Source organism: Notamacropus eugenii, chromosome 5, assembly GCF_028372415.1.
Source record: "Notamacropus eugenii isolate mMacEug1 chromosome 5, mMacEug1.pri_v2, whole genome shotgun sequence".
Lineage (NCBI taxonomy): Eukaryota > Metazoa > Chordata > Mammalia > Diprotodontia > Macropodidae > Notamacropus > Notamacropus eugenii.
Window position 1 is genome coordinate 450,819,131 of NC_092876.1, and position 27,614 is coordinate 450,846,744.

Consider the following 27,614-nt stretch of genomic DNA (forward strand, 5'->3'; position numbering starts at 1 on the left):
GACAGTCAAATTGTGAGGTGATGAGGGACTCCCCAAGGATGGTGGTAGTATTATAAGAGAGAAGGGGGCATATGCAAGAGATGCTACAAAGGTAGAATCTTACCAAAGGTAAGGTAGGTCTTACCAACAAATTGGATATTGAAATACACAGTATGATGGAAGAGGTTATGTATGTCTTAGGAGATCATTTTTATCCATCTTATGTTTTATTCCAGTGTTCCAAAGGGATATTCCTCTTAGTTATAATTTACTTTAAAAAGGTCATCATCCAAACTACTTTTCTTAAAACTTTATAAGTCCTTCCCTTTTGAGTCTTGCATCTAGTTCACAGTAAAATATTCTAAATAGTTCAAGGACATTACAAGCCAGTGATTTGTAAGGATTTCAGTTACTAATGTCAGGTTTATCTCATTTCCAAAGGTCTCAAAAAGTTGCTACTTTCTGCCACAAGCAGATTTCTAAGATGGAAACCCTGAGGCAATAAGGTGGAAAATGTCAGTTCTTGAAGAAGGGGATTGAGAATGATAAAAGACAAGAAGTAACAATCAGAAGGTAATTTGAAGGAAAATAAATGAGCATTGATCAGAACAATGTTTTGTGAGAGTTCAGTTTTTGACTGTTTAACTTTCCTACATATATATCTATTGTGGGTCTGATCTTGACTAAATTTGTTTGAGTTTAGGCCTTAGGAAGACATTTCTAAAAACAGATATATCAAACATTCTGGTTGATCATTTCATGTCATTCCTCATACACACAACCCCAAATGATGTGACAGACTGGGAATTCTCAGAAATAGCAGCAACAAATGAGCTGCTCAGGCAATTGTCTTAATTATCTTATATATGATCTCCCTCCCCACAGTATCTTTGACCTATTACACAATTGATGAATGCCTATTTGTTGAACATAGAGGTCAAGATGGAGCCACTAATTTGTGGGGTAGGGATACATTAAATAAAATAGTACCTAGTGACCAAGAGCAGTTACTGTAAAATTAATGGCAAACAGCAAGTGTGGCCATATGTGAAAAGGATATTGGACTGAGACCCAGGGAGGAAACCTGGGTTCTAATCACTATGCCACCACTAACTTAATGAGCAACTCCATTCATTTCTCTAGGTCTCATTTTCATCATCTGCAAAACTAATAGGTCAGATTATATCATCCCTAAGACTTCTTCACTCTTTCTAATAGCCTGCTTCTATAATAATCATCACATTTTTGCAGTGTAATAAGGACAGGCTAGTTGCTTGTTTAACTTTATTAACAACGTCACCAGGTTTATTTCTAAGCAAAATTATGAAGCTAACAAAGTCTAAATATGTCCAAAGTCCTTCATTCCTCTTTTTGTATTCATGTCTCTATTTTCGAATCTATTAACAAGCGTATTCTTTTCCTTTATTTTTTTATACCTCCCTCTTTCAAATGTCGTGAACAATTGATTCTGAGAGGCTTTAAAAGTATTTCACCATGAGTATGAATATAACTGTCTATAAACTGGCTCAAGTACAATCTCTCTTCCAGGCTAGTTCAGTGTTATTACCATTTTCCTCTTCCTGATGAATCTAAACTAGCATTATTCATGATGAGTAAAGATGAGCATAGAAATGCTACTGAGTCTTATCTATTTTGATTCTACTAGTTGTCATGCCATGTCATCTATAAGTTCTATCAGCATGATCTGGCAGTTGAATTTTATGCCAGGCTTTCTGGGGGCTGATTTTACTCTTTTCTATTTTCTACTGTTTTGTGTGATAAAGGATCATCTGATAATCTACCAACATCCTGCACAACGTTTTGAAAATGACTCTGTGCTATAAATAATATGACCTTTTGTTGCTATGTCTCTGCTCAGAAAGAATTTCCGTTTACTAAGGTAGTTTCCAGGATTGTTGTGTACTCCTTTTGATACTGCTTATGCCCTGTACTGAGTTTGTGATCACACTACTTAAATTCTTAGTGCCCTAGATCAGTGCTTCTTAAGCTATGGGTTGTGACTACATATGGGGGTCATAAAAAATTTGGCAACAGTAAAAGATTTCTGAAGACAAAACAACCAAAAATTAATTCAAAATCAAACATGATTAGAATGTGAGGGGTTTCTGGAAGCACTTGCCCATGCTGCCTCACTCAACTTCACTGCAGCCTTGCTTCTGAACACAAAGCATGTGCACTTTGTAATGTGCATGCCCTCAGGCTATGCAATGGCAACAAACTTTGCCAAACAGAAGAGGAGTGGAAAATGTTTAAGAATCCCTCTTGGCAACTCTATACAATTATTAATTGTAAAAAAGGTACCAATCTCCTCTGGCAGAAGAAATTCTCTCTGCTAGCTCCCTTTATAAATCACAGGTCTGGTAAATATATATAGAAATGTTTATATTCATTAAGTGTCTCTATCAAATGATAGTCCATAATAATATCTTTACTTTTAATTATTTCTTGATTTTCAGAGTCTGCAACTTTGTGTGAATGGGTCCAATTATAACTACTTTAATTTCATTTAGTGGAATGTCTCTTCATCTTTATTCTTTTCCTTAATTTATATCAATTCTGACCTCTGTTCTAACAAGTTCATGCTCTGACTGTACACATGAAGTTACTTCTAAATACTTTAATATCATTAATCATTGTGCTCCATTGAGATGCAAATAATTTCTTTCTGTAAATAATTACTTATTTTATGAAATTTTGGAGTTGATATCTGTATCACCAAGGTGATATTCACAGCACCAATGGTGACTGTGAATATTCCAGGGTAGTTCTGAATCACAAAGTATAATAGACTCTCCATATAGAAGGCATAAAAAATTCAAACATTTATTCAGACATCGGAAAGCCAAATTCCAACATCAAAAAGCTAAATCCATCGTAGTAACCAAGAAGTCAATATACATTAGCACTACTTGAGACAAAGCCATTTCCAAACCTTCCCCCCACCTGCTGGGCCTTCCCACAAACAAACACTCTCAAAACTAGTTGTGCCTGCCTGTGTCCTCTCTCCTCTGCCACTAACCTCTCTCACCAATTTCCTCCCAGTTCTGCTCCACCCTCCCTGTTCCACTCATTCAGCAAGCTCCTCCCACAACATGAGACTTATGCTTCTATGTGATTTAAGCAGGTCACATGAGCCTATTAATGAATGGGAAAGATCTTCCCATTCAAATTATCTTTACAATATGTCATGTCCCACACTTTCCAACTATATTTCCAACATACATATACTCAAGCACACATACATAAATATACATATACATACATATTATGTGTGTATACACACATATGTACATATGTGTGTATACACAAAACTTCTGTGTAATATAGTAACCTTTTATATCCTTCATTTCTTGGTACTGAAATATAGTTCTGTAAGTATAATTTTCCATTTTCTGCTGTGCCCAACCTCACATGAAGACCCCAAATGTTAAGATACATCTTCATTTTCTTAAGGAGATCCTGTCAAATTCTTCACAAAATTTCCATTTCTGATCATGTTCAACAATCGTAGGCACAAAACTATAAAAGCTGAGGTTGATTAACTAAATCAATTAAATGATTCCACCCCACTCAAAGTAATTGACAGCATCTTGATTAAAATAAAATAGAACAAAGACATTTTAAATAAGTACTAAAAGTCTTTGATCAGTTGAGAAGTCTATGATGAGCCACTGGATAAAGTAGAAGTGAGGTTACACAGAAAGAGTGTTTGGACTGAAGAAATGTGTTTGTGTTTGACCAGATCCAAGAGAGATTCAGAGATGAGCAAGCTTCTGGCAGTGGAGAGAAGAGCGTGTCTTGGATTTGACCATCTTGGTGGGAAAAAGACCTTGTAATCTTTAGATGTCCAGAAAGTCTTTCATCTTCTCATTGGTGTCCAAGCAGCATCCCAGGAATAGTTGAGGGTAGCTGTTGCATTAAGAGGCAAGGGAAGACTGGATTAGGATTCACAGTTCTACCAAAGGCCAAGCAAAAAAGCTACCATGCCAAAGAGGGATATCTTAAGGATTCCAGCAGTGGTTTTTACCAAGAACTCTGTTACTTCCTATGTCATATGTTCTTTCTAAGTCCATTTTTCTTTTGATTCTATATATGATTGTTGGTGAGTGTGTCTTTTTTGGGAGTGGGGGCTGTTTTAGAAGAATTATCCTTATTCTACTACTTTAGTTACTACCCCTTTCTAAAAGCAACTTTAGTCTGGATGACTAAATAATAAGAAAAAAAAATTCTTGTGTGACGTCCAATGGGGGCCATTCCTCCAAGTGGTTTCTCTTTTGTTCATTCCCTCTTTTTATTTGTTCATTGTCAACATCTCTTTATCACCTGAATCTTTCTTATGCTCGAGAATTCTTTATTATTAAAAAAAATAACAACATTTCAATGGAACTTGCCATCTTCTCAACACATTATATTACAATTTTCTCTCCTATTCACAACCAAACTCTTTGTAATAGACAACCACACTCTGGCTTACCTCCCCAACTTTCCAGTCACTGCCCAATAACTTATAATCGTTCTGACTTTCTGATCTACTACTTGAATGAAACTGATCATCCCAGGATTACAAACAACCTCATCCCCAAATACCTTCCATATTTCTTTTGAGCACACCATCATCATTGCAATCACCAGATTCACACCATCAGAGCTATTTATTACCCTTTCTTCTCCTGCACACCCACAGTCAATCAGCTCCCAGTTCCATTCTGTTTCCACAATTGCTTTGTCTCTGTCTTTCCTTCTAGTGCAAGCTCTAATTACCTCACACATAGATTAACCCAAAGTTCTCCTAACTGGTTTCCCTGCTTCTATTCTCTAATATAATCTTTCTACAGACACAGTTCTTACTTCATTATCCCTCTTTCCTTAAAAATCTTCACTGGCTCCTATTTTCTGAAGGCTGAAATGACCAACCCCTCAGCTTAGCATTTAAGGGCCTCTGTAAATGGACTCCAACGTCCTTTCCTATTTGCATTTTATATTGCTTATGTTCATTCATTCTAATGCACAACTAAATTGAAACCAACTGTTCCCCTTTAGACTGTATCCTCTATGCCAGGAATATACTAAAGCCTTAACTCTGGTTTTTATATTTTCTTCCTTCAAGGTTGAGCTCAAGTGCCATTTCCTATGTGGTATCTTTCCACGTTACTTTAGGTTTATCTGTATGAATTGAAATTATATTTTCCAAGTCAAATATAAGCATCTGGAGTACAAAGACAATTTCTTTTCTGTTTTCATATCCTCATTTTCTAGCATAGTACCAGGAGCATTGTTGAAGTTTAATGACTGTTTGTTGAATTGACCTTGTTCACCTCTTAAAGGGCATAATTGCCTTCATTTAGCTACAACCTTTTTTATGTCTCTAGGTTTCATTTATACTGCAAATGTCAATATATATAATGTTCAATATCAAAAGTAATAGAACTACTTTCTGTTTGTTAAGCAAATATCTCACATATAGAATACCAACAGCCAAGTAAATTATAGGTGGTCAATAAAATATCTCTAATTCCTGCTATTGGGAAGCTTGAGGCAGGCACATCTCTTTAATTCGGGAATTCTAAACTGCAGTGAGTTCATCAGGTGCCTACACTGTCTGGCACCAGTATAGGGAAGCTCTGCGAAGAGGGGGGCTTTTAGGCTTTCTATTGACCTGGATCAGGGAAGTGGCAAGTCATTGCTCCCATGCCAACCAGCGGTGACCTCAAGGCATGAATGTCTGTAGCACTTTCATTCTTTTCAATATAGGAAAATCAATATTAAAAGCAAAAGCATTGCCATTCAAACAACAATCATTTATTAATTGTCTACCATGTTAGGCACCATTCTGCATACTAGAGGCACAAAGAAAAAATCCAGATAACTCTGGCCTCCACAAGCTTTTGTTCTATTGGTAGAAAGAAACTAAATAAACGTATATAAGCAGATACAAAATATATTCAAAGTGACTAACACACTAGTTTGGAGGAAGATGACACTAAACAATTAGGAAATTAGGAAAGGTTTCACATAGAAGAGGGCCCTTGAGCTGAATATAAAAAGAACCATGAATTCTGAGAGGCTCTGTTGAGGAGGGAAGTCACTTCAGTTAGAAGAGACAACTGGTACAAAGCAAAAAATCTAGGAGACAGAGTATTTTATGGGAGTAAGAGTAAGGCCACTTGGCTGTACCTTATAGTATATTTGTATATATATATTTGAAAGGGTATAAAATGAAATAAAGCTGGAAATATATATTATGACTAAGATATGAAGAGCTTAAATGTCAAACAGAGGAATTTACATTTGATTCCAGAAAGGATGGGGGGCCACTAGTTAATGAGTAGACACAGGAGTAGTCATTCCTATGCTTGAGGAAAATTACTATGCAGAGAAAAGCCTCTGTGTTGAATAATTGGAATACAGAGAGATGAAGCAGAGAGAATTATTAAGTTGATAGTTTAATATCACATGAAAGGTGATTCGTACCTGAATGAGAGGGACGACATTGTTGATGAAGAAAAGGGCACTCGTTCAAGGGATGTGGTAGAGCTAGAAGTGTCAAAGATATAATTCATAACCACCTTTGTCCCCTATACTGTCCTTATCACTGAGGAAGCACATAGGACTCATAGGACTAAGTGCCATTTTATTATTATTTTCTTTTCTCCTGTTAAATGGTCAGCAAACTCATTGAGAGTTGACCAACTTTCCATTGATGAGCCCATGTAAACATTATTTGGTTGGTTCTCAGCAAAACTCTCATCTTTACTGCTGAAAGCACAATTAATAGAAGGTAAAATTTAGAGTTAGGAAGATGTGAGTTCAAATTATGACAAGTACCTGCTAGACGTATCATCCTGGGAAAGTCATTTAACCTTTTCCAGCTTCAATTTCCTTATCGTCAAAACGAAGATAATAGTAGCACATACCTCATAATATATTTGAGGATGAAATGAGATAATATGGTCAAAGGGATTAGTAAACCTTAAAGCGCAATACAAATGCTAGCTCTTGTTACTGCATTGAAAGACTTTCTGCTCAGCAGAACCTGCCAAAATTTGTGCTCCTCTGTCATACCTTTCAAAAGCCAGGGTCACTTCTACCCGAAGAGGAAGAATCACTCTCTGTCTTTTATTTCCGTGCTTAATCACTGAAATTTTTGAAATCACACAAAAAATAGGTCAGCCTTCATTTTCTCATCCTGAGAGAGGTTACTTAACTTGACACAGAAAGCAGGGAAAAGGAGCACAGAGTGGTTGCACTGGATATGAGATAAATAGAGTTTAAAACTAAAGAAACTAAAACTAATGGAAAAGTCTGCACATCATTTTAACTTGTAAAGCACTGTGCATGCAATTTCAAGTCAGAGGCTCTAACAGAATTAGCCCCATGCTATTGGTGTGGTGCTTAAATACTAATATCTTGGGTAATTCATTAGTGGTTCTATTACTTGGTATGCTAATTAAACATTAGTATAAGCAATAACATACATCTGAATCTCATGAGCTCTATGTGTGTATTACACATGTGTGTATATGTATGTGTATATTTGTATGTATGTAGATCTAGATCTAGATACCCTATAAGAGCTTAAAATTTTATCAGAGGGCTTCTGCTATGGTCACTTTCCATGATAGAACTCTGAAATTTTTCTCTCAGACGAACTGAGGAAAATGTTAAGCATTTGAACTGAATTTGATCACTATCTTTTGTCCCATTATGGCAACTATCTTTATCTTTTTAGGGCAAGGCAATAAATGGGCCCCATGATTATGAATTCAGTTTTCATGTAGGGGAGAGAATTTCTTTATTATCCATGGCCACAGATGGAATCACTAACCAGGATATCATTCTTAAAAATTTATGACCACAGAGTAAAAAAGCATGATCAAATGTGACCTGATTGGCACTTCACCTCCAGCATTACCATTTCTTTAAAATGCATTAGTAATATTCGCACATTCTATATTTGAGCCAAATTGACTTATGCGCTCTACTTCATACATTGCATTTCATCTCCTATTGTTCAGTTACTTCAGTCATGAAGCAACTGACTATTCATGACCCCTTTTAGGGTTTTGGGGGGTTTACCTTTTCCTCCTCCAGCTCATTCTACAGGTGAGGAAACTGAGACAAACAGGATTAAGTAAATTGCCCAGGGTCACACAGATAGTAAGTGTCTGAGGCAAGATTTCAACTCAGATCTACCTGACCCCCAGCACAGAACTCTATCTGAACCACTTAGCTGCCCTATTTCATCCCCTACCTCCAGACTTTTACATAAGCTGCCTCCTATGTCTTCCTTAAATAAGAAAACATTTGCTAGCTAAACATTAGCTAGCATATTCATTATAAAGGGAAGTCAACCAAATGATAATTCAAAAGGGAAAATCACAATAAATGATTACATTTAGCCCTGAATCTCATATTAAAAAGGCTTTCATATATTTTCTCTAGAGTCCTATGTATCAGCTATAATACTTTTCTAGTCAATTTTAAAAAATTTAACTGGCAAACTAAACTACTTTAGTCAATAAGAGCAGATACTACTGACTTTAAATAGGAAATGGAATGTCTAAATTTAAAGGAAAGCCTACATTTAGTTCATGCAATCAATTTGAATGGGGACTACTACGTACTATGAGAGGTATATAGTACACCAAAAACAGCTTAATTCATCTCCCTGAGGAGAACATATTGAAGAAGGCTTGCATCCTTCCATGATTCTAAGGCATATATATCAGCATATTGTTGAAAATTATTTTAGAGGACTGAGGATGAAACACACTATTCATGACAGAGAGAAGGTGATGGATTTGGGATATGGAATTAGTTTGAGACATAGAGACACAGATAGACACCAATATATAAACACATATATATGTGGTATATGTGTGCGTGTGTTTGTGTGTGTGTGAGTGTGTGTGTGTGTATGTGTGTATGTACACAGAGGAGAGGGGCAGGCAGCTAGACATACAGTGGATAACATACTGGGACTGAAATCAGGAAATTCTGAGTTCAATCTAGCCTCTCACACTTAGTAGCTGTTTTCCTATGAAAGTCACTTAGCCCCTATCAGCCTCAATTTCCTCAACTCAAAAAAGAGGGTTATAGCAGTACCTACCGTCTAGGGTTTGTTGCCAGCATCAATAAAGACAGTAATTGTAAAGTACTCAGCACAGTGCCTGGCACATTGGAGACCACTTATTTCTTTTGGTATTATATATAGCCATTCAGGAAATTTATTTTGCTTGACTGTGCATTTGTGTTATATTTGTTTCATTTTTTCTTAAATAGGATGTGAGCAAATAGAAGAAAAAATAGATTTTAATTCATTTAAAAAATAGAGATGGGGGGGATAGAGACATGAAGTGTGATATAGACGTGAAATTTTGGGTGTTCTTTCAGATGAAAGCAATGTTATTAGCTTTACTTTATCTTGTTAAAGGAAGTTTCTGGTGACAAAATGAAAAAAAGAAATTATGAAGGTGATGCTATAACATATAACATATTCATTTATGCTTAATATTTAAAAGCCTCCACAATGCCCTGCTCTAATCCCTTTCTGTGAAATATGAGTGACCTGAGTTCTCAAAGGCATAGAACATGAATTCTAACTAACACAACCATACTGGAAAATCTTGTACGATGGTCAGTTACAGAATCTGAGTCTGTTATCAGAAGACCAGCCTAGTAAAGAGAGCTAACCTATGGAACCTTCAATTTTTAAAGAATTTGGAAGAGGCAGTGTTCCTGAGGGTAGAGATCAACCCTGATTGTGTACAAAGTAATGAACTAATGAATATTATCATGGGAAATGGGCTTATTCTAATGAGGGTCTGAGGAATGTGACACACTCAGTCTTGGTCAAAGAAATTTATCTATATCTATATCTATCTATCCATCTATCTATCCATCCATCCATCTATCTATCTATGTATATCTATATCTATATCTATATCTATATCTATATCTATATCTATATCTATATATTTCAGACTAAGCCCTACCTAAAGCAATCTAGACAAAAGGGAATAAACACTTCCATTCAGACTTGTCTGACTAAAGCACAGTGGGCCAGAATTCACCACTTCCTCTAGACTAGAATTTTTTTTCTTACCTTTTGATCAGATTTGAGTTTTCCCAGTTAGGCACATCTTGCCCAATAGTTCATCTTATCATCAGCCCAGCCTTTCAAAGGCTAGCTAGATAACCTAGAGGGGCTGATTTTTGAATCAGGAAATAGGAATGGGAAAATTCTTAGTCCTGATTCAATAATTGATTGCTAATATGAGAGAAATAATCATTTCTCTCAGTTACCAGGTAATGAACTCTTTTGCCTGGACAAGCCATGAAAGAAAGGAAAATAGAAAATGACTCTTAGTCCTGTTAGCCTCTTTCCACTCCTACAATGATCACTGTACCATGGAATGAAATGGGGAAAGTTTCCATGAACTGCATGACTTTTTAAACAACTCTATGATATGAACAGATAATTTTTCAGTGAAGAAATCAAAACAACTTGTGGTCACATAAAAATGTCCTAAAGCATCATTAATTAGAGAAATGCAGATTAAACAACCCTGAGATATTATTTTACATCTATCATGTTGGCTAAAATGATTGAAGGAAAAAGTGATAAAAGTTGGAGGGGCTGTGAAAAAAATGTGAAACCAATTCACTGATTAGTGAATTGATCCAACTAATTTGGTGAGTAATCTGGAATTATGCTTGAAGGCTTATTAAATTGCCTATACACTTTGGCCCAGCAATATTACTATCAACCTAAAGTCTCCTCTTGACCCTTCTAGCTTTAGAGTGATTATCAATAGTAATTGTTGCTGTTTCTCTCCCAGTCTGATGTCTTACTTTTCTTGGCCTTATTAAAGGGGCCATGCCCTGGCTACTTCTTAAACAGATCTATTCAATGAATGGATGTCTAAGTAAGTACCTGCAAAGACCTTCACCTAAAGGGCTCAAGGTCTCCCAGTGCATCCTGGATCATCTCCAGTCATTCTGAGGAATATCTGGTCAGTGGATTCAGATGGCTCTGGAGGAGAAGTGAGGCTGGTGACCTGCACAGCTTTTCCTCACTCAAAACAAAGTCAAGTGCAAGTCATGTCATCATTTCTCTGATGGCATGGTCTTTTTCGGCAATGAAGGATGAACACAATTATTAAGGATGACCAGAGGCATGGCCAGTTCTCAAATATCTAATGGTAGTTACCCTTTTCAATTTAATCAAGGAAAATGGTATTACTGCATAAAGGAGTTCAAAATATATACCCATCTTGACACTTGGTTTAACATTTTAATCTACCTCTAATTTCTGTGCTTACGTTTACATTCTAGGCTGAGATGTTGATCAGGAGCAATTCCCTTCCCACTTTTCATGTATATAGCAGAAGTTCATGGTTTCTTATATAACACTCTCATTCACTGCACATTGAAATGTTTACATTGGTAATAAGTAAGTTCATTGACTTATTTTAATGTAAAATGAACACAAAAGCCTCCAATATGTTAGTGTGCAGCTTTATTACCATATTGAATATCCATCTTTTTTTGTCATCTTTGCCAATTTGATACGGGTGAAGTAAAATCTCAGATTAATTTGTATTTAGATTTATCTTATCACAGTGGTTTGGTGCATTCCTTTACGTAGTTAATATTTTGCAAATTTTATTTTGAAACCTATTTTAATCATTTGGCTACTTATCCATCGGATAATGTTGTTAGCTGTATGTTTATATTTACCCCATATTTACCTTCGCTATCATCCAGGCCATAAAAACTGTATGCATGAGAAATAAGGAAACCGGGAGACTGAGAGGTAGACAGGAGTGGTATACTAGTAATAGAGGAGGAGTAAAGTAAAGCAGATATAATTTTAAGCATCTTCAAAGTTAAATTAGAATATTCATGAGATGAATTGGGGGGAGAATTTCCTTGATGTGATCCATAGATGGATTGGGTCCTCTGATTACAACATGCAGTCTAGACTGGCAGGCTTATGAAAGATCCCTAATGTTACAAGTTATCTCACTTTGAAAACTTTATAAATATTATAGGTTATTTGGATAATTACAGACCACAGAAAACCTTGGCTACTTAAGGATTTGCAACTTTCAGTTCTTAGTGATCAAAGGATACTCCAGCAGCCTCACTAAAAGCATGAAGATGTTTTCTTAAAGCCATCTCATGGACCATGTGTATTCACTATTTGCATAATTTCAGTCAGGCAATAAACATATATTAAGTCCCTACAGTGTGTCAGACGCTGTGCTAAGTATTGAGAATACCAATAAAAAAGGTAAAAGACAGTTCCTGCTCTCAGTTTACAGACGAATGGGGAAAACAACATGAAAAAACATGTACAAACAAGTTGTATTCAGGGTAAGTATAAATCATTAACAGAGAAAAGACATTAGAATTATGAGTCTCAGGAAAGGTTTTCTGCAGAAAATGAGATTTTAGCTACATTTAAAGGAAACCTGGGGAGGCAAAAGGTAGAGATGAGGAGGGAAAACATTCATATGGGGGTGGGGGGAACAGTCAGTGAAAATGCTGGGAGCTAGAAGATGCCTTCTTTAAAGAACAACAAGGTAGAACATATCAAGGGATCACAGCATATATGACAGGGAGAGGGGGGATAAGGTAGAAGAAGGTGGGTATGTAGATAGAGTCCAAGTTCTGAAGATGTTTGAAAAACCAATAGAGAGATTTATATTTGATACCACCTGTTATAGACCATTGGATTTTAATGAACAGGATATGATACAGTCAGACCTATGTTTTAGAACAATCACTTTATTGAGCAGAGGAACAGACTGAAATGCAGACAGGGTTATAGCGGTATACCTACTGTCAACCTATGGCAATAGTGAAGGCATAAGGTGGTGTGGGTCTGCACCATGATGGTGGCAGTGTTGTAGAAGTGAAAAAAATGCGTGCAGGAGATGTTACGGACATAAAATCAACTGGCCTTAGATAGATTGGATCTGAGAGATGGGAAAGAATGAGAAATTGAGGAGAATACCTACATTGTAAGTCTGGTTGATTGGGAGAGGAATGGTGCCCTCAATAGTAATAGAGAAGTTTGGCAGAGGGGAAGGATTTGAGGAAAGATAATGAGAAAAGAAAGCAACTTATAACAAGAAAGAGAAGAGGCTAAAATGGAAACAATAACTGACCTTTATTATTATAACGAAGCTGGACTGACTTTCATGAACCTAACTTCTTCAACCAGCAAGCCTTTATTTTTAGCTTAGTGAAGTTCCCTACTATTGCTGAGTCACCACATCTCTACCTTGATATGAGCACCCTGACACACAAATTTGCCTATGGAAAACAATCCAGATTTTTCCCTTCTTTTCTCCTCTGCTCCCTAAAAACAGGGCATAGTACATCCAAAAAATGTGGAGGATTTTACTAGAGACAGCTTTAGGGAAACATGCCAGAGGGAAGGATTAAAAAGAAATAAGGGACAGGATTACAAATTTATAGTTAATCCTGGTCTGGCATACAGGTGAACAGGAAACTAAATCTTCTTAATGCCCTGGTCTCATCTGACTTAACTCTTTCTTACAAGTTTTATCTTTTGAGTCAGAGTCTAATTCTGGCTGAGTTATCTATTGGGCCAAGTGCAAGAATTCCTTGTCCTTATACCACATAATGATCTTCAAGTATTTGAAGAATTGCCATGGAGAGGAGGGACTAGATTTGTCCCTTTTGGCCAGAGAAGTGAAGAGACAAGAAAAATAAGCGAATGTTTCGAAGAGCTAAATTTAGGCTTAATTTCATTAAAAATCTCTAACCAATAAAGATATCTGGAATGGGGATGAGCTCCTTCTAGAGGAAACAATTCTCTTCTTTGGCGGTCTTCAAATAGAGGTTGGATGACCACTTGTTGGGTATATTATAGATGGGATTGCTTTCATGAGAAGATGAGACTAATTCGATAGCTTTTAAAGTTTCTTCCAACACTCACATTCTGTGATTTAGTTTGGCAAGGCTCCTCAGTGTTTTAGACCTCCTAGAATTGGTTTCCCTTACCTTAACACTATGGATGAAAAATTCCAGGTTTTAGGCAGTTACTTCTATTTCCGCTTTCCTAACCATATGCCCCCTGAACTTCAACCTCTAAGGACCTGACATTTCTTTGCTCATCCTTAGCCTCAATTTCTGATTAGCTCTTGAAGTTATAGGATCATAGCATCACATATGAATACCACCTTCTTTTGAACAGATGAGGAATGTGAAGCCATGCTAGTCCTATCTTTGCCTCATTAGTTCTTTGGATGAGAAAGATCATTTCCATCCTGTTCTATAATATTTCTTCCCTTGGTTTTCTGGTCATCAAAAATAGACTGGATTGTCACCATATTTTTAAACTTCAGGGAATTTCTAGGGTTCAGGCAAAGTTTCTCTCTCTGTTGCCTCATCTTTTGTCTCCTAGGTGATTTGTACACATTAGATTTACTAATCAACTATGTTTACTAGTTCTGCCCTTCCAAGTGAAATTGGTTTTTCACTTGGTAGCCTCAAGTGACATCTGGAGCCTTTCCATTCTCAAGGTCATGTATTCTAGGTTCAAGAGGCCTTGACTGTCATGATTCCTTTCTTTTTTCCTAAGACTACCATGCTTTGCACAGCAAAGGTTTTTTTGAGATTCTTTCCATTCAACACTTAGACCCCTGGTGTACTTCCCATCAAGTTCTCAAGTTCCTATCATACAAAGTTTGTTTGTTAGGTTCACTGAGTCAACTGAGATGACTGGCAAGATCTCCACCTGTATCTCTTTCCCTACTTATCTTTGCTGAAATACATGACTATTAGAAGATGAGAACTCCCCCTCCCTTCTTTTCTACCTTTGTGTCTATTGTACTCCCCTAATAAGTGGAAGTACTAGAACTATAAGAATATTTGGGATTGGTCTCAAAACTTCCTCATAAAAGAGCATCCTCACTAACTCTCCCTCACCCCACCCAAAAACTAAATAATATTGTCCTCTTCAGTAGTGTTCAACAGAACATACACCATAAGGCAAAGGGTTTAAACTGAAATCTGATAATTTATTTTTGTTATTGTTAACTATATTTCAATATAATGGAATCCTTTGAAATTCTGTGAATATTTTTATGCATTTAAAAAGAATTATTCTGAAAAGGGTTTCACTGAAAAGAGACTGCAAAAGAAATCCAAGGCAAACACAAACAAACAAATATAAGAGGCTCTGTGATAGGGGAATTCTTCACTTATTAATAAATGTAATAACAATTTTAACTTTCAAGCATATAAGCCATTAGGGGAAACATTAACTAAACAACATAAAAATATATTAATAATGCCTTCAAAACAATAAACATGTAATTTTTAACAATAACGCTAAAGAAAGAAGGAACACCTTCCATTTTTAAAAGGGGTTACATTAGGTTACTTCTCTTGTAGGCCTGTTGGTTATATGCTGACATAAATTCAAATAAGGTTTTCCTGTAAGAAAGAAAATGAATAAAAATATGGAGGACAAAAAGATCAAAGGCACAGAATGAAGGTCACACAGTTTATCTACTCCACCTGGAAGAAAGGATAGGTAAGGTTGAAGGAAAACTGGGAGCAAAGCCAATGAGCTGTTCCCATATTGAAGGAGAAAGGACAGAGAGCAGGAGAGGCGACTGTTGATTTGATTAAAGTCCAGCAGACAAGAGACAAATAGGAAGTTAATTCAATAATAAATTTCCCAAACGACTGCCCACTACTTCTGGTCAAACTAGGCCACATATCTTGTTTTTTTTAAGTTCCACCTCCTGGACTGAAACAATGCCCATCTATGTTAATGGACGTAATGAATACAGACTGAAGGGAGTCTAAATGCCCATTAAATGAATGCAATGCCACCTTCTCAGTCCAGCTCACATGATTCTTTAGGAACCCCATTTCAGCAATAAGATGGTACTACCCTTTGTCAGTAACAGAAAGGTATATGCCCTATACCATGACCCACTAGGGAAAATTCATATACTTGCAAGACTTAGGCGGCAGAAGGAACAGTTTATATTAAATTCTCCTCCCCATTCAAATAACTACGAAGTCTCTAACATACTCCTCCCATGAAGGATATAGCTAAAAAAAGAGATTAAAGGTGTCAGTTACTGATATTGATATGCTGGGGTGTATGGGTGTTCAGGGTGAATGAGTTGGCAAGTGAGAAAGATGAAGAAAGAGGAAAAAAGAAGACATTATTAATTATATAGTTTAAAAAAGGAAAAAGTTCTTGGAAGGGAAGAAAATAAGTTTGATCACTACAATGTAACCTCAAAATGATTTGTGAGACATAAAGTGTAAAAAATTCCAAATTTAATTTTGAGGCTCACTCATGCTATTTCTTTTAGATCCAAAAAAGAATGAAACAATAACCTTATCAGTCTTATTTGTCTTTAATATATTTGAGGGGTTTTTTTGATAGTTACCCCAAGGCTGCATTTTGGCCTCTCTTCTGTTTTGGTAGTATATTGTCTGGTGCCCTCAACAACTGTCACAGGTCCAATTATCACCTCTGTATAGATGATTTCAATATCTATATATCCAGCCCTAATGGTATATGGATGTTCAGGGAAGAATAGTACCTTTGGTGGGAGGGCTGATTAGCCCTTCTCAAGGCTACTTTCCACCTTTGGTGTCTATCTGACACTCAACTCTCACTGTGGCTCCAAGAAGCCATAGCATGCATGGTGGCCACATCCAACTAGACAGTTTTGGCAGATGGGATAAACTATATTGAGGGTAATCAACACACCTTAGACGTGTTGGTGCATTAGGAGGGTGTCTACCCTAAGTATGCAAAGACTGGGCAGATGAAAACAATTGTTCCAAAGGCCATAAAGGCAGCTAAAGTGGGCACTATCAAGTGCTTAGAACTTGGTTAGACATGGAAGATGTCAGGATCATCCATTGCTTTCCAGAGTATCATCAGTCATCCTTACTTTTGTCTTGTCACTGGACTTTGATGGCCCATGCAAGAGAGAATGAGGCTAATGACTTTGGGAAATTCTGTCTCACTTAAATCCAATTCAAGGTTAAGTCAAGGCATCACGTGTAATGTGATTGGTCCTTTGAAAACAGTGGACAAACAATAGCACAACAGGACAATATATAATACTGTCTGGGGGGGTGAGTTCATGATCCAAATAATGAAGCTCACAATAGTTCCAATTATAGGAGGTTCTGGATATACCTTGTAATATAACGATACTATATGTAATTTTCTTACCCTAATTCTGAGTTCTGTGCTTACAGAACCTCAGCAGACTTTAGAGAGGCACTAGAGAAGCATCAGAAACATGATTAAAGTGTTAAGGATAGAACCAATTAACATTAATGATATTGCTCTGGCCTAGTCCCTTTCCACAGCACCAGTGGCAGCGTTGCTTGTTCATCCAAACATTAGGAGCTATTAATTAGAAAATAGCTTCTAGTAAAGGGTCATTCAACTTTTTCCCCAAAAATATATAAATACTAATTAACATTTACACATTGTATCAAGAATTACAAAGGGCTCTGCATTTTGACTCTCTCAACATTTTACCAGGTATCACAGGTATTACTTTTTTTAATGAAACTGAAACAAAGAATTTAGATGATGTGCTCAGGATCATATATACATATATACATGTATATATATATATGTGTATATATATGCATATATACATGTGTGTGTATATATATATATATATATATATATATATATATATCTCACATGAGGAACAGGCAAAGAAAATTTTCATAGTAAGAGATTAAATTTGGATTTGGTTTTGGGTTGTTTGTTTGTTTGTTTGTGATACAACCAGGAAACCAATGTCATTGAATCAAATACGTGCAATGTTTTGTTTTATTGAGTCGTTTCAGTCATGCCCAACTTTCCACAACTTCATTTAGGAGATTCTAGGCAAAGATACTGGAATGATTTTCCATTTCCTTCCACAGCTCATTTTACAGATGAGAAATGGAGGCAAACAGGGTCAATTGACCTGTGTAGAGTCACAGAACTAGAAAATGTCTAAGGTTGGATTTGAACTCAGGACTCCAAGCTCAGTGCTCTATCCACTATTTCACCTAGCTTATATGGGATGAATAAAGCATAAAGAGACTGGAACAGTAAGCGGGAACTAGGTTTTGAAGAATTGTTTTTTGTATTTGATCAAAGCATTTCTCATTTGATCCTCAAGGCAATAGAATTTATTAAGCAGTTGAGTGATATTTGGATCTGTGCTATATTAACTGTGGTCCCTACCTTCGTGGACTTTGTAGTCTATTAGGAAGAGATTTTATGCAAATAAATAATGTGTTCAGATAATGTTGTCTAAATCTGGAAAATAGCCAAATATGGTAGTTTTACTGGATTGAAAGCAGATGTCTGCTCATTTTAGCCCACTACTCTATAACCTCCAGTATTGTATCAAAAATCAAATATAAAGATCTTTGTTTTGCATTTAAAGTTGTTCATAACCCAATCTCTTTTCTCCTTTTCCAGTCTTCTTAAACTTACTCCACCATATACACTCTGTGTTCCACCTACAGTGTCTGACTTGCTATTTCTCACACAAGTGATTTCATTTCCAATATCTTTGCCTTTGAACTGACTGCCTCCCAATCCCAGAATGCTCTCCCTCTTTAGTGATCTTTTAATTTTCCTGAACTCCTTTAAAGCTCAACTATGACTCTCTGAAGAAGGCATTTCCCAGTTTCCTAGCTACTAATGTCAGCCCCTCTGCAATTACTTCTCATCTCCCCTCTAGATATCTTAAAAGAATCTAGTTATTTACAAAGCTATCTCACCAATTAGAATTTGAATTCCCTTAGGGCTGTGTCTGATTTTCTCTTTGTAGCCATAGTGCATGAAGTGTGGCACATAGTAAACATTTAATAAGTACTTTTTGATTAATTGATTGGAAAGGAGATGAGAGCATTTGAGATGAAAAAAAAAACCACAAACTCCATGAAACTTCTTCTAAGTTTCTGTGAACAATATTAACTTTTAAAATACTTGGTGCAATATAAATACCTATAATATGTAATGAATGGTAACATGCCATTGAATTCTTTCCACACGTCTCCCAAAATATTAACTACCTCATCCTTAGCAACAAAGAATTAACTACAGACTTAAAAAGAAAAAAATACATATACATACATACATATATACATACATACACACACACACACACACACACACACACACACTCACACACATATATATATATATATATATATATATATATATATAGAGAGAGAGAGAGAGAGAGAGAGAGAGAGAGAGAGAGAGAGAGAGAGAGAGAGAGTTAGGTACAAATCCAGAAAATAAGGAGAGCAGATTTGTATTCTAAGGGATTTAAAGATCAGTCTCACTCATCCATTGCATCCACTGAAGCACGAAAAATCCCTGCTGGCTCAAATGAATACCACCAATGAGTTTATTTAGAGAACCTTCATGTATAAGCTTGAAGTAAGTACACTAGAAGATAAAAATTTGAATACCTTCCTTTTATTTACATTAAAATAATGAAATTTTAACATTGTTTTATATACCTCAGGTCTATCACTTTTCATTATTGCTGTAATGCAACATTCCTCTACCACAGAGCTCCTGGCACAGATGAGGTGTGCAGGTTAGTGTCTGTTCAACTGCCCACACACTGTATTCATGTGGCATAAAAAAGAAACAGGAAATGGTAACTATGCCATGTGAATAGCATGCATAGGATTAGACTTCTGCTGCCATCAAGAGCATTTTTCCTTCATCGCAGGTCAAAGGCAGTTCTAATTGCATTTTAGTTGCACTGAATCTTTGCTAGAGAAATAGCTATACCATCTCATCTGAAGGGCTATGGAACTCACTAGACACTATATTATATTCCACCCTATAATTACTCATTGATTTAACTGACTCAAAACAAAGATATTATTAATCATTTATTCTGAGACAAATTTTCAGAGTATTTATAATGTCAGTTACAACAAAAAGATGATGACAAACTTGCCTTTTCAATTTCTAGACCATAATATTTGCTTAATTATTACATTTTGGTAAACGAAACATTTCCCCACTTAGAGGCTGAGAAGGAAATGTCAAAAAATACTTTTTTTTCTTCTGCATCTCACTTCCTGAATTCTGTTGAAATATACATACACATACACATTTACATATATACATATGGGGACACTCATATATGTACACATACAAGCAGAGGGAACAGATGTAGTAGATAAAGAACTTCCTGCCTTGGGTCTTAGAAGTCTTAGATTTAAGTTTAGCCTCAAGTACACACTAGCTTTGTGACCCAAGGCAAGTTATTTAACATCTCAGCCCTCTACACCAGTGCTTCTTAAACTGTGGGCCATGACCCTATATGGGGTGGTGGAAAATTTGGCAACAGTAAAAGGTTTCTCAAAGCACAATGACCAAAAATAAATTAAAAATCAAATGTGTAATGAATCGAATGTGTTTCTGGTAGTACTTGCCTGTATTACACCAGGCAACTTCACCCCAGCCGTGGTTCTAAACACAAAGCATGTGCATTTTGCACCGCTTGCCCCCTCAGGCCATACAATGCCAACAAAAGCTGCTGAAATGTGAAAAGGGTTAAGAGTGAAAAAATTTAAGCAGCTCTGCTCTAGACAATAATCTGAACTCAAAAATTTGAGGGAAACCTATAGACCTGCAACCACATTAGTAGAAGTTTCCTCACTCAGGATTTCTCTCTGTCAAGGAAATCACAGATTAATCCCTATCTCTATAGATCTATTTATAGAGACTTGTATATGTATAAGCATGTATGTGTGTTTGTATACAGAGAGAGATATGTATAAATATATACATATATTTCCATTTTTAAGGTACTGATAGGAAGGTCTTATGCTTTTAGATTTTCAGGGAATTTCATTGTTTTCAGGGAGAATCTAGAAAATCCAGATTGTTATTCAGCACCTTCATTTAATGTCTGACAATTAAATTGCACCTTAAGTGTTACATGACATTTTACATACGCTGCCCCATTCAAGGCTTACAGTGATCTTGTGAGATAGGTGGCAAATCAAAGCCAGTAAGTATAGAGAAGAACTAAGAACTCAGGGCTCTCCTGACTCTAGGTTTAGAACACTTTCTATTCTACCATGCTGCTTCTCATTCTGTTTACTTGCCATGTTTATGATTACCTAAACAAATTATTTCAAAACTTCCCAAGATAGTCTTGAAATACATCATGGCACTTTTAGTTGACTCTCAACTGCTAACATATATTTGCAACACAATTCAAGCTGCACCTGTAATTACAAATTATTATGCAATAGGGTGGTTAAGGAGGGCTAGCAACTGTGGTGGGAGGGTTTGTTGAGGTCTCTTCAAGACTGCTCATCCACCTTTAGTGGTTACTTGCAATTCAACTCTCACCTGCAACTCCAAAAAGCTATAGCATGCATGGCCGCCACAACTCATTAAACTGTCTTGGCAGATAGGCTAAACAAGATTGAGAGTAACTAATGGGCCTCAGAACCATCAGTGAATTAGAGGAGTGTCTAGTATGTAAATTCACAACTAAGGTTAAAGATAATCATACATTCATTTAATAAAGATCCTAAGAGTTCATTCCAGGTAGATCTAGTACATCAAGATATTGACTTGTCCTAGGTTCTGTCATACAAAATGGAAAATTTGGAAATTCAGTCGTTGAGTAGTTGATGAAATTGGAACAGATTTACCCATTGGTAGTAATAGTATCAATAAATTTTTTTAAAACTTACTTAAAGCTAACACAGTCATTGAAGTGCAAGCAGGATAATAATTTATGACTTTAGTAAATAATGATGACTGGTCTTCTGTAGGCATTAGAAACATATTCTCAATTATTGATTAAGGAAAAATAAAAAAAGGTAAATGAGTGAGTTTGAGATTAGTATCATTTTGAAAAGGAAAGACTTAAAAATTCTAGTATTTTAAAAGAAACATAAAATTGACCACAGGAAATAACCATGTTGCTTAATCGTTAAGAATAAGTGGGAAATGTAAGTGGAACTAGCAATTTTAACATCTTTTAAATAAGAAGTATTTAAAGCAAATTGCTAAATAGATAACAGAGGAAGTAATATAACCTAAAAGCAGAACAGTAATACTCTAAAAACATAGGGAAGAAAGAACACAGGTGTAGTTCCCTCTTTTGAACCAATTCTTCTACTTGAGTGAACACTTAGTTAAAGTTAGTGTCTACTCCATTATAAAATCTGTGACCTGAATTATGTCAGGAATTATTTTTATATCCCCAAAATGCCTTTTTAGAAAACCTACACAATATATTTGAGATGAATTAAAAAAAAAAATTCTTCAAATGTGTTCTGAGCTGCAGGTGAGAGTTGAATGCCAGGTAACCACTTAAAGGTGGATGAGCAGTCTTGAAAAATGTCTCTTCTTTTCTCAGTTCCTCCTTCCCTCTCTTCCTTCTTCCCACCTTTCCTGCCTCTCCTTTTTCTCAGTGGATTCCATTATCTTTCTCAGAAATTGTTTAAAGTGCCTAGTAAGGTTGAGGATAAGAGGTATAGACTAGCATATCATCAAGAAATATCATTACTCTATGAAGCTCGGTTAGTGGTTTCTTTGAGAGCAGCTTCCAACCAGGGTTTGGCTCCATGTTTGAGTTGAATCAGAATAACTATACCATTACACAAGACTGATATTACATGATAGGAGCCTTCTTTTTTTTTTTCTCATTTTCCATTCCCTTTTTATGGGAAGATGCAGCTTCCCATGCATAATCCTTATGTGTGTCCAGTGTTGTGAAACCAAGACTCCTCATTGTTACAGACACCATCTCACCTTGCACATTTTTAGTTTAACTTGCTTCTCAGTTAGCAGTTGACATGCATTCTTCTTCTCCATCTGCAAAATGCTATCAGTCACTAGAGCTCTGCAAAAGGTCACACAGTTCTAGTCTCACCACAGAGAAGGCAGGAGTCTTAGAATATGGAAGTCACCTTTTCTGTTGACTTTATCCTTCATGCTCCCTATACTAGTGTGTGTTAGCAAAAGAGTAGTAAAGTAAGGAAGAGCTGGGCACAAATTCCTCCTCTGATATTCACTAGTTTTGATAATGAACATGTCACTTAGCTTCCCAAAGCTTGGAAAATGTGAAGCATAAGCCAAATATGTACTGAGGTTCCTTCTAACTACATAATATAGAGGTAGCAATAGAGATATATCAAGTTATACATAGCTTTATTTCATATATATGCATATATATACATACATATATGCATATATATACATATTAATCTCTGTCTATATCCCTTTATAACTATCTGTGTGTGTGATTGGATAAGGTTTATCATGAAGCAGAGAAGTTACATTCATTTTGCAATTCTAATGCCCAAATCTTTATAACATAATAACAATTATGGAGCACTTTATTTAAAGCAAACTCTGAACTAGGTACTATAGGTTTAAGTATATCCATTTCCTAAGGGATATAGAAAGATACATATATAATACATGCATACCTGTACCATGTATGTATAGAGATATAGATATATATACACATATATAGGCAAAGATATATATGTAGAGAGAGATATTAAGTGAATTGCCCAAGGTTACACAGCTAATAATTTTGATATCTGAGTTTCAAATACAAGTGTTTCAAGTATCTACCTAATGTATCCACAATGACAGCTCTTTCTCTTTTAAACATGTTTTATAGATCCTTTTATTTTATCACTGTCCCTTCTCAGTGGCCTTTCCCTTGAAAAACCTCCTTTGTAAAAACGAAAGAAAAGGAAGCATTGTTTAACAAATTATATCTGAAAATGCATTTCTTACCCCCAACCTATAGTCCTCCACATGACTGTGTAAGGTGGGGGAGGGGATGTGCCAATGCATAACTACCAAAACTGTCACTATAGACAATGCTCTGCATAGGAAGGAAGTTCTTGGCTTTGTCAACATATTTGTTCAATTTTATAGAAAGGGAAGAGAGTGGAGTACACCTTAGTCATGTTTATCATTCCTTATAATACCCTGGGGAAAAGAGTTAAGATTTCAGACTCTGACACACCCATCTTTAAAAAGACAAATAACTGGTATATCTTGACAACTCCATTTTACTAAAGAGATAAATTCCATTCAGCAAATACTTAACTGTGGGCAGAGCCCACTATCAAGTACTAAATGAGATAGAATGTTCACATAAAATATGATCCCTGAACTTATGTAGCTTGTAGTCTGGTAGAAGGATATGACACATATAAAGATAATATGAAATAATAAGGGCACTATGGGAAAAAAACAACAGCATGATGGAGAAGATAAAGAAACAGTTTTGCAGTAAAGAATACCATGATTGAAGTCTTGCCTATGACACACAATATAAGCTCCTGAACAAAGCACTTGATCTCTTACTTCCCCAGACAATTCTTGACAAGTGATAGCTGCCAAACAATTGTGACTCTACATTGATAGAGGGAGCCTCAATACTGGGAAGCTCTAATGAAATTGAAGGGCAGATTAAAAATTGCATTTTGGAAGTGTAAAACAGGTGTTATATGAAGCCCAGAGAGTAATTGTTGTTAAGTCATTTCAGTCATGCCTGACTCTTTGTGATCCCATTTTGGACTGCCTTGTCAAAGATACGAGTAGTTTCTCATTTACTTCTCTAGCTCATTTTACTGATGTGGAAACTGAAACAAACAGGGTTAAGTGACTTGCCTAGGGTCACACACCTGGTAAGTGTCTACACTAGATTTGAACTCAGGAAGATGAATCCTCCTGACTCCAGGCCAAGCACTCTATCTATTATATACCTAGCTGCTCCAAGACAGGAATGGGAATCAACTATAAAGTAGGTAAGATTCTAACTGGATTTTCAAGCTCATATAGAAATTTTGAAGATGAAGAGCCATAAGGGTGGGCATTCCAAGAACAGGAAGTAATGCAAGCAAAGGCTTGATGGGAAGAAATTGAGCCCAAAAGAAGAATACCAAAGACGATAAGTCATGATTATGAATTGTAAATGTCACATGCAAATTACCTGTCTTGTTCTTCTTGCTTTTCAGTTGTGTCCAACTCTTCATGACCTCTTGTGGAGTTTTCTTGGCAAACGTTTTGGAGTAGTTTGCCATTTCCTTCCAGTTCATTTCGCAGATGAGAAAAAATAAAGAAAATAAGTGGTTTACCCTGGATCACACAGCAAGTAAGTATCTGAGGTGAGGTTTGAACTCAAGACGAGTCTTCTTGGTTCCAGGCCCAGGACTCTACCCAATGCACCACTTAGCTGCCCTTCACTTGTCTTTACATCCCTTTTATTTTTTTCACAAAATTACTTCCCAAATAAAACTACATCTCAAATAAACATATCAAATATACATCATGATCCATATATCCTTTGGATAAAATATTGTATATCATCAACTGTTTTCAATGGACTCACAGCACCACTATGAATCATAAGTAGCAAACAGGTATGATTCTTACAATATATCTGAGAAAGATAGCCTGCGTTAGAGTGGTGGCTCCCTGTTGATCATACTGGATCATTTTACAACTTGGAAAGTAATTGACTGTATCCTCACTTAAATGAAAATAATAATACTATCCCTAAGTATCCAGAATTCTCTCTGGATTATTTGTAAAATCTTCTAAACTTTGAAGAAACATATAATGGAAATATGATGAGGAGGAGGATAGGGATGACGTTAATGTTGATGATGATGGAGGAAGAGGAAATATTAATATAATAAGGTATGATTTTCTATAAGAAATAACATTGATTATCTCGTCAAGGTATGCGCCCAAGCAAAGGCTGTTATACATAACTTGTAACCTCTCTTGGATCTTATTGTTTGTCTAATCTTGAATTGACAACAGAAAAAGATTTCTGTACTTACTCATGCAATGACTAATGACACCCAGAAGCTCATTATTTAATTATCACCTATTATAAATGTTTTCTTTTCTGAAGTACCAATAGAATTAACTTTATTTTCTGAAAGCATGACTTTTGCTCTCTCTTTTTTAATCACTATAACTGAATGCCTTTCTGTTAAAAGGTACAAAGCTCATTGGGATGGGACATTCAGTAAGCAGAAAAACATCACATGTAGCATGGTGTTGCTTCTGAGCACAGAGAACAGGGGGAATAAGTAAGATCATGAACTAAATATCCTTATTGTGAATGCTACCTGTCCAGCTTCCCTGAGTGAGAATGCTTACTTTTCACTGGGAGAGGTTAAGGAAGAAAGAGAGTCAGCCTATTATACTGGAAACCTTTAGGGGATCATATTTTAAACCCATTCTAGCTGAAGCTTATATATTTGCTTCTTCAAAACACAACCAGCTGGTTTCCATGCAGAGCATGAGATTGATGCCAAATCCTAGAGTACTTGGCACCTGTAGGTGTAATGACCTGCCTGTGGTTATGGGTCACCTATATCTATGAAGTAAGAAATATAATTTGATTTTGATATCTCTTGTTATTAAGGGAAGGTAAAGTCACTGTTCTCTCCATCTCCATTTTTATAACTGACATGTGTGGTCAAGGACTGTCATTTCTATGTCAGTAGATTTTCCCATGCAAGAGACCTTTCAAAACTTGCATGTAACTCTTCTGTACATGAATGGTACATGTTCAATCCATAATGTTATTTCATCTCATTCTATAAAATTAACAGTGCTTCATGCAAGATGAGAAATAAAATACACATACATTCACTAACACAATCAGAAATTAGCTAATTGAGAAAAATTTGTGATGAGACCCTTGAGTTACTTCTAGGTTTCTTGGGTGATCAGAGTAATAAATTCTCCCTCTGTTTCACTTTTTCTTCCCAGAAATAGATTTTTGTATTTCCACAAATGTGAGAGAAAGGAGTATGTGGACAGAAAAAGTAAGTCTTGGCAGAAAAGAATGTTATATACAATTTAAAGTAAGAGCTCTGAAAATCAAATACTTTCCTGGGGGAGAAAAAAAGGCAACTCTTTCCCCTCCAAGTGACAACCACTCCTATTCTACTTAACACATCATGTAATATTTAATCATAAATCAATTACAGATTGTCTTGTATCATTATATAATGTTATATTAAATTCATATAGTACATTGGTAGAACCTTTGAGTATAGAATGTTAGAACATAGATCACAGAATGTTAGAGGTTGGAAAGATCCCATAGAAAATAGTACAGAAGGAAAAAAAACTTCACAATCTGGGAAAAAGATAGTGAAACAAATCTCCCTCCCCATGGCAGAGAGACTAAGAGATAAAAACCCCAAGCATAGCAAACATATAAAGAAAGGATTTCTTATGTATGTATATACAGACACATATTTTAGGGACTAGATTTGTGATTTTATCGTTATGGGAATTCCCAGTGGATGAAACTCCCCCCACCAATAAATGTCATCACCTCTTCTTATCTAGAGGACTGAGAATTAAGTGTCTTTCCCAGGGACACATAGCATGTAGAAGAGTCAGGACTTGAACAAGAAAGACAGAAACAGAAAGAACAATGGGGTCAGTATTGAGAATACTGAAAAGTGCACGGGTTCGAATCCCAGCTATGCAATTTAACAACTATGTCATTTGAAGCAATTTT

At 36.0% G+C, this 27,614-nt stretch overlaps 1 long non-coding RNA gene across 1 annotated transcript; it reads right to left on the reverse strand.

The window, feature by feature from the left end:
- Window positions 1-2,807: 2,807 nt before the first annotated feature.
- On the reverse strand, window positions 2,808-25,697 carry LOC140503132 (uncharacterized). Its single transcript, XR_011966712.1, has 2 exons — window positions 25,053-25,697; window positions 2,808-3,909 (listed from the first exon to the last, which is right to left on the reverse strand). It is a non-coding gene; the product is annotated as an uncharacterized lncRNA (long non-coding RNA).
- Window positions 25,698-27,614: the final 1,917 nt, after the last annotated feature.